The sequence below is a fragment of the Meriones unguiculatus genome, chromosome 6, assembly GCF_030254825.1.
Source record: "Meriones unguiculatus strain TT.TT164.6M chromosome 6, Bangor_MerUng_6.1, whole genome shotgun sequence".
Taxonomy (NCBI): Eukaryota; Metazoa; Chordata; class Mammalia; order Rodentia; family Muridae; genus Meriones; species Meriones unguiculatus.
This window is the reverse complement of record NC_083354.1, coordinates 120,830,607-120,838,771: the sequence shown is the minus strand read 5'-3', so window position 1 is coordinate 120,838,771 and position 8,165 is coordinate 120,830,607.

The window sequence follows — 8,165 nt, the reverse complement described above, 5'->3', positions numbered from 1 at the left end:
TTTTACTAGCCTTTGTTCCCGGAGCGGGTGCTCATTGGCCGCTGACCGTCACTCTCGGTTACTGCGCCCACCCACGCGCACTCAAATACAAATAAAAGCCGCAGCCTAATCTTAAGTAAAACACCGCGATTCCTGAGAGGTGGGTGATGCTGATACCAGAACTCTTTTAAGAGATGTTTTTGGTCTGCATTCATCTACGAAAATGACGATATCTGCAACATTCCACGGCTGAAGCTGTTACCTGAGCTTTTCCCGGTAACAGAATATGACATCGTTAGCATGCAATCGATTGTCTACCTAAATTATTTAGCGCCACAGCAACTTAAAATTGTAATCTCTGGTAACTAGTAAAACAACAAGCTTTAAATCCATGTCAAATAGAATGAAAATTTGACCCTTGGGGAGCCTGGGGCTTAACGGATGAAAAACTTGTAAAAGTAATTTCACACGACCGAACAGGAAGAAATACAGTTATGTTCACAGAGGGCATGATGATCGATGTAAACAAAAACAGAACACCAACAAGTAGTTACAGCAAAGTTGCAGGGATACAGATTAATAGGAGTCATTTACTGTCCTACCTGCCCAAAATGAGCAGTTTGAATTGGAAATTAGAAAGACATCAAAATTAAATACTTGGCTACATACACAGTTGGCTGTGTATCTCTGTGAAGGAAAGCTGAAAGAATCTGTCTCTGCAGAGACCAATTTTCTGATTAGAATTTCCTACTGTGGAGATGTTGGAATGTTGCAGATCCAGAGAATGACCATTTTATCATGGGCTAAATTCTGGCCCTCCAGAACAGCCCCATTCCTTGTCCCCATATCCAAACTAACAATAGATAAAAGATAAAATCTTGTGACAATAGATAAAAGCCCTTTAGAATTTATTGAATTAGCAGACAACTAGCTTCTACCAATCCAAAAGCTCAGAATGTCGTCAGATAGCATCTTGGCCCTTAACAAGGGTTGGCCTTTCTGTTTGGATAGAAAGGTGGCCTGGTACTAGGAAGACCAGGAACTACACAGCTCTGAGGTGGGACACTGTCCCTGTTGAAGGGTATCCTGAGACACAGGAGCCCAGGAACCACACAGCTCTGAGAGGAGCCCTCCTCTGCTGAGACATTGCAGACTCCAGGAGAGGCCATCTCCAGCTGAGCTGAGGTGCTCAGTAATCTCAGCTGCTCTACTTCTTCACTTCTCTTCATTGCTTTTTGGCCGCTTCCAACTACAGAGTCACATCAGGCAGCAAGTCTTATAAAAGAGATTTATTGAAAGGGTCCAGGGCGTGGAGGGACAAATCCAGCATTGGCTACCTCTCTCCCGGAAGATGACAGCAGGAAACTGAGCAGACACAATCTTTACATAGGAATTCTTTGGGAGCCGAGCTTTCCAAGGAAGAGATTTCCAGGGGAGAGGATTGGTGGGATTTCAAGTCCTGAGCTTGGGGGAGCTCAGGGATTGGTGGGTTTTCCTGCACACAGATTGGTGGCCTTATGTTCAGGCTAATTTCCCCTCAAATTAGCATAATCTAGGAAAGGTTCCACTGAGGGGCTGGGGATGACCTTGTGACAGTTATACAAAGGCTGGAAACAGGGTTATGAGAGCTAGACAGGTATGGGGGTGAGGGGCTGGCTGCTAGAGCTCTTCCCAGGCCTGGCCACTTTCCTGCCTTAAGGGTTTACAAAGTTTATAAAGTATACAAAGTTTACAACAGGAGTGTCTCAGCTGCTTGAGTCTGCTCAAATAACCAACAGAAAGGCTCCCCCAGCCCCTCCTTCTCCATATACCTGCCTCTCTGATGTACCTATCTATGCATTTTTAAATTGCCTTGATTTATGGCTTCCTCTCTCCTATAAAACTATAAAATATATGTGAAAATATATGTTGGAACATGGAATTTGGGGTAACCTGAATCTGTGTTTTCCGGGCTATGGTCACTCAAAATGGCTCCAAAGTAACCTCTCTTATCCGCTTTAAGATGAGAACTGCAGTTTTTGTGTTGACAGGGGCTTCTAAAAAGGAAATTAGAGATCTCAGTGAATTGAAAGATACCCCATGTTTATAAACAGGAAGAATCAGTTTTGTAGAGACATCAGTTCTGTCTATCATCTGTAGATTTCATACAATCTCAGTCAAAATCCTATCAAGTCATAGATACCAACAAACCAATTCCACAGTTTATAAGAAAAAGAAAAGACCAAGGCTGGCAAGACAGCTTAGTGGGATGAAAGCACTTGCTACAAAAACATAAACCAAGAAGGAGAGAGCCAGCTCATGATGCTGTCCTCTGACTTCACACTTGTGCTGTGAGGCATGAGAGCTCCTGTACACAAACACACATGTGCACACACAAACAACAAATAAGTAATCTTAAAAGACACTGAAGAAGAAAGAATATGTAGCTTGACAGTGTTTGACTTTGGCTATGAGAACAAATTACCAAAGGCTGGGTGGTTGAAACAACGAAAAGTTTTCCCTCCCAGTTCTGGGAATAGGAAAAGTCTGTTACATCTTGGGTCTTGATAAAGAAGTTGGGTTCAACAAGCACTCCCCTCCTAATTTGAAGACAGCCCTCTTCTCGTTGCATCTGAAAAAAGAAGTAAGAAAAATGATAGGAAAGAGGAAGGGAAAAAAGGAGAGTTCACAGATCACACTACAGAACTTAGCGACACAAACATTCCCTTCATAGCAGTACTCAACACAAAACTCCCTTTGATGTAGTAATCGAGAGAGAGTAGATTTGGCAGGCAAATGAAGCGCTCACGGAAATAGAATCAACAAATTCACTGACTAGATCTTTGACAAAGAGAAAGGATGTATATGCCCCAAGACATCACTAACACTTAAACCTTAACGAGAAAAAAGCCAAGGAGAAAAGCGTTGGTGGTGCACGCTGTTAATCCAAGCACTTCAGAGAAAGAGTTCATGCCCAGCCTGGTCTACAAGAGAGCTCCTGGACAACCGAGGGCTACACAGAGAACAAGAAACCTCGTCTGGAAATAAATGAATATGTAGATAAATAAACAAGTAAATAAATAAATTTTAAAAGCCATTAAAATGGGTGAAAGACGATATAGATGGAGAGCAAGTTGTGAAGAGAAATTCAGAAACCTGTAACACCAGGAGACTGCAGATTTTAAAATGAGCTCATTATACTCATCTATCAGAACACCAACTAGAACGGTGGAACACTCAGGGGCATGGCCACTGAACAGCAATCTAGTACCTTCTTAAAAATCTAACTGCAATTTTGTCATATAAATCATGCTTAAGATGCATGAGCCATGCTTCTGAGCACTTAAATTAGCTGAAAAGTTATGTTCGTAAGACAACCGCACGTGAATATTTATATCACAGTTATTTATAATTACCAAATCTGGCCACAAGAAGTTCTTCGATAGGTAGACCGAGAAACAGTCGGCCAAGGGAGGTGGCTCCGTCGGTAAAGTGCTTGCCTTGTAAGCACAAAGACTTGAGTCTCAGCCTCAGAACTCACAGAAAAAAAGCTTGGAGTGGTGGTGTGGTGGTGCAAACTTGTAATCCCAGCGCTAGGGAGGCAGAGACAGGTGGAGCCTTGAGGTTCACTGGCCAGTCAGTTTAAGCTAGCCAGTGAGTTCCAGACAGTGAGAGACACTAGTCCCAAAACAATGAGGAAGGATAGGATACCATGGTTGACCTTGCAGCTTCCTTTGAATGTATACAAATGTGCATGTACACTCATTTACACAGGCACATGTAGCTCTGTGAACACACACACACACACACATATCTCCTAAGCATGTGGTTAGGGATAAGGCTTTTAGCCACAACCACTGGAATCCAGAGAAGAAAGCCAGAAGTCTGAGTTCATGAGCTTGGTCAAACCATGAAATTCCAAATAAATGAACTCTGTGCATCAAGGCTCCTGAAGCTTCTGGTTGGTAGAGAGCAATACACTCAGGCCCTCTCCAAGAGGGTAAAAGCCTTTGCCATTGCGATCTCCAGTCCTTAGCCTTTGTACTTTCTCATCTGTCCAGCTGCCTCCTCTATGATAAGCATACTCATAAGCACAATCCTCCCAGTGAGCTCTGTGAGTCATCCTAGCTAATCATTGAGCCTGCGGAGGAAAGGAAGGTAAATACCTTCAAATGTGAGCCCTAGTTAGAGAGCAGTGCGAGCAGCGTGAGGACGACAGGGCACTTTCGTTGACCCCATCTGGTACAAGCCCATCTGTTATGAACTAGACGCACTCAGTTGAAATGAATATGAGAACACTGGGGGGCAGAGAATTGTCGACAGAACAGAACAGACTGTACAACACAGAAAGGGCTGCGACGAGCACTGTGGTTTTCAGTTAACATCATATCCATACTGGCTCATGAATTATACTGAGCCTGTTACTGCACAAATGTATGTTTATAGTACGGAAAGGTGTGTGCAGAGAAGAGGGAGTGTAGGTGAGCTCTCCTTACTATTAGGTCAATTTTCATGTAAACACAAAAGACAGTTTCGCTCTTTAAGAGAGGGTTTTTCTGGTTATCCTTCACTAGCCTGGAACTCATTCTGTACACCAGGCTAGCCTCAAATAGCTCAAACTAGACTCAAACTCAGAAATCCACGTGTCTCTGCCTCTTGAGTGCTAGGATTGAAAGGCATGTGCCACCAACACCTGGCTCAAAACACTGTTTTATTTAAAGAGTTAAAAAAAATACAAAACTAAAATAACTATACAAAGCTCTGATAGGCATTTGAAGAAAAAAAAAAAACTTAGGCACTATAAAATGATATTGCAAGAAAATCGATATTAGCCAAGATGCTCACTGATGCCTCCTTAGAGATGAGACTTTTAGCCTGAAGGGTAGGAATTAGGCCTAGTGACTAATGGAGGAAGCAGTGTCCCAGGCCTACGCAATTGATGAACCGCACCCTGATGTACTCAGTGGCTGAAGGGCCACTGTGGTTACAATATCAGGATAGAAAACAAACGACTAAGATAAGGAGTAGGAAATGCTTCCTGAACACAGAGTAGTGCGAGCAGGTCACGCTAAAAGCACTGCTCCCATTACTGCGGGAAGACAGATTATGTGTGTGGACAAGTTTGCCTTACGACTTTGATGTGGTCTGACCCCCAAAGACTCATTGCTGATCCCAAAATGGTGGGATTAAGAAGTACTTGGAACCTTTAAGAGGTGGGGGCCTAAAGGGAATGGATCATTGGTGGCATTGTCTTGTGAAGAAATTCATGCCCGGCTTGTGGAATTAGTTGATATAAAAGACCAACTTTCAGCATCATGCTCTGGCTTCCAATTTGCCCATGTGATCTTCTGCAGTTGGTGGCTTCTTCTTATTTTTAGACCAAATTGTGAGTAGATTCTCACCAGAGGCTGAAAGGATGAGACCATCTGATATCCTGGATTTTCAGCCTTCAAGGCTCTGAGCTCAATAAAGTTCTAAATGGCCAGCTTTGGGTATTTTGTCGTAGAAACTGAAAAATGAGCCACAGGAGGCCACTACAGCAATATTTATGCTTCAGTTACTGGGGGTGGAGATGCAGAGAATTAGAAATTTAAATAACGTTAAGAAAAGGAGTTAGAAAGACCTAGTGACTGGTCAGGTGTGGCTTATTTACAGGGAGGTAACTAGATGCTTGCCAGTGTTCTGACATGAGCAAGATGTTGATAGTGGCAGAGTGTGAGGTAAAGTATTCTAAAATGAACACATGTAAGAGGCAACATTAGAAGTTTATGGGATTTATTAGGTCTGAAGTGGTATATGCATCACCAGTTGTAGGTTTAAGTTTGCCTGCTTTTCTGAGTTATTCAGAAAAGTGTACTTTTTCTTTCTTTCATTCTATCACTTTTTGTTGTTTTTGTTTTTCGAGGCAGGTTTCTCTGTATAGCCTTGGCTGCTGGCAAGTAATTCTGTAGACCAGGCTGGCCTCAGACTCAGAGCTCTGCCTGCCTCTCGTTCTATCATTTTTCAAAGCATGATTCCCTAGCATGCTTTTGACTTCACTCTTTCCTCTAAACACGTCATCTCCACCATGTGTCTGCCTGCCCCGTATCGCTGACACCATGCCAGCTAAGCAGCATTGCAGTTTCCTTCTCTCTTCCACTATTCCTCCCCTGAGTAGCTTTTGAGGTTTATAATTTTTCCTGCTGAATGAAAAGAAGTAAAATAAAAAAGAAAGGACATGACTGCTTTAGGTATGGTGGAGGAGAGAGTTTATTGTAGATAAAAGGCAGAGCATAGCCAGAGGCCGGGACATCTGGGAGAGTCCAGAGTGGACAAGACCCTGAGCCTTGTGAGGGGAAGGGAAAGGGGGTGAGGGGAATCAGGTGCAGCAGCCAGGAGACCCAAAGGAGGAGGAGTAACCGAAACAGTGGTATTATATAGGGAAGAGCTCTGGGGGAGGAACAGCTTGGGCCGAAGAATTTTAGGGTATGCCAGCCAGGAGGGTCCTGTAACAGGTAGGGACTGACGGATCAGGGAGAACCTAGGACCAAGTTTGCTTGTTAAGTTAAGTAGGCACCTTTGTTCTAAGGTTTGAAATCTAACTCTTACCCTGAGTTATTTTCTTTTAAATCTAATAAAATTGTCTTGAGCTTCTGTTTGATTCCATTTTAAGATTCTTTGTTTATTTATTTATTCTTCTTATTTCATGTGCATTGGTCTTGTCTGCGTGTGTGTTTGTATGAGGGTATCAGACCTGCTGGAAATGGAGTTAGAGACAGCTGTGAGCTGCCATGTGGGTGTTGCAAATTGAACTCAAGTCCTCTGGAAGAACTGTCCTTGCACTTAACCACCTCATCATCCCTCCAAGCCTCCTAAACTACTTTTTTTTAATTGGATTAGGTGACCCCGATTTTCTTGATATCATTTGATGACCCAAAAGTCATCCCCAAAATATCAGTAACAACCACAGGTTGTCTGCAGATACTAATTTATTTTCCAGCAAAAAAATTTATTTAGGATTTTCAGTAGCTATAATTAAAAATAGATCCAAAAGTGTGTATGTGCTATAGGTATCACCCTGGCAGGGCATGGCCAACCAAATACACAACTGCAGGTAAAAATCTCCTTAGTATCTTATGTTATGCCTACAGTACAGGACTATTTATTGGAAGGGAGTAAAACTGGAAGTAATTATCATAAAAATTCAGTCTTTGGAACTGCTGATCTCCCCTTTTCGAACTGCCTGGAGCTACTAAAATTGGCATTGTTGCTTGCCCAAAGTTTTGTTTCACCACAAAGCTCAGAGGAGTTCATCACGGGGAGATCACATGTTTTGCTGAGTGATGTAACTTCCTCTTGCAAAAAGTCTCAGCCACATGACAAAGAAGCTTCCTGAGAAAGTCCTCGGGTCAGCCTTTGTTCCAGAGGACACACCCTTGAAAGTGCTAGTTATAGCTTCAAGATTGTAAACATTTTGTTACACTAGTAAGACCACCTAAAATCGTCCCCAGCTGCCTTCTGGAGAAAAAAAAAAATCTGATTGCTTCTTCTTTTTTTAATATTTTTTTATTTATTCTGTGAGAATTTCATATTTATATACAATGTATTTTGATGATAAACACCTCCAACTTCTTCCACCCATCCCCTTCCTAACTTTTCTGTTTTTTTTTTTTTTGTTGTTTGTTTGTTTTTTAACCCATTGAGCCCAATTAGAGCTTCTCATTGTTGGGAATGGGCAAAATAAACTTATTCTAAGTACTACCATTTAATTTCCAGACTCCGTTCAATCACAGGGAGACCCTAAATCCAAGGTCCCAGGCCCTAGGGGAACTGGGGACTTCCCAATCGCTGAACAGCTTCTGTTCTAAGGGAGCAGTAGTCAGAGCCCAGACATCTCAGGGACAACTTCTCCATCTTGCTGTGAGGGTCGAGAACAAATTCATGTTCCCAGGCCCTGGAACCTACTCCAGTCCTGAGTGACGGAAACTCCCTTGCTCAACTCCTTATGTCAAAATATGATTGAACAATGCTACAGCCCACCCTGCTCCCCTTTGCTCTATGGTTTTCACCCTTGAAATATGCAATACAGTTTCTCCTCGGGAACTTGGTTCAGATCCTGAGCTGATCGCCTCCTTGTGCATGCAGAAAATAAAGCTTACATTTTTAAGCTTCTGTCTCTGAAGTGAGTTTTTTCGTCTTCCTGCCAGAATCCAACACCATAACTACAT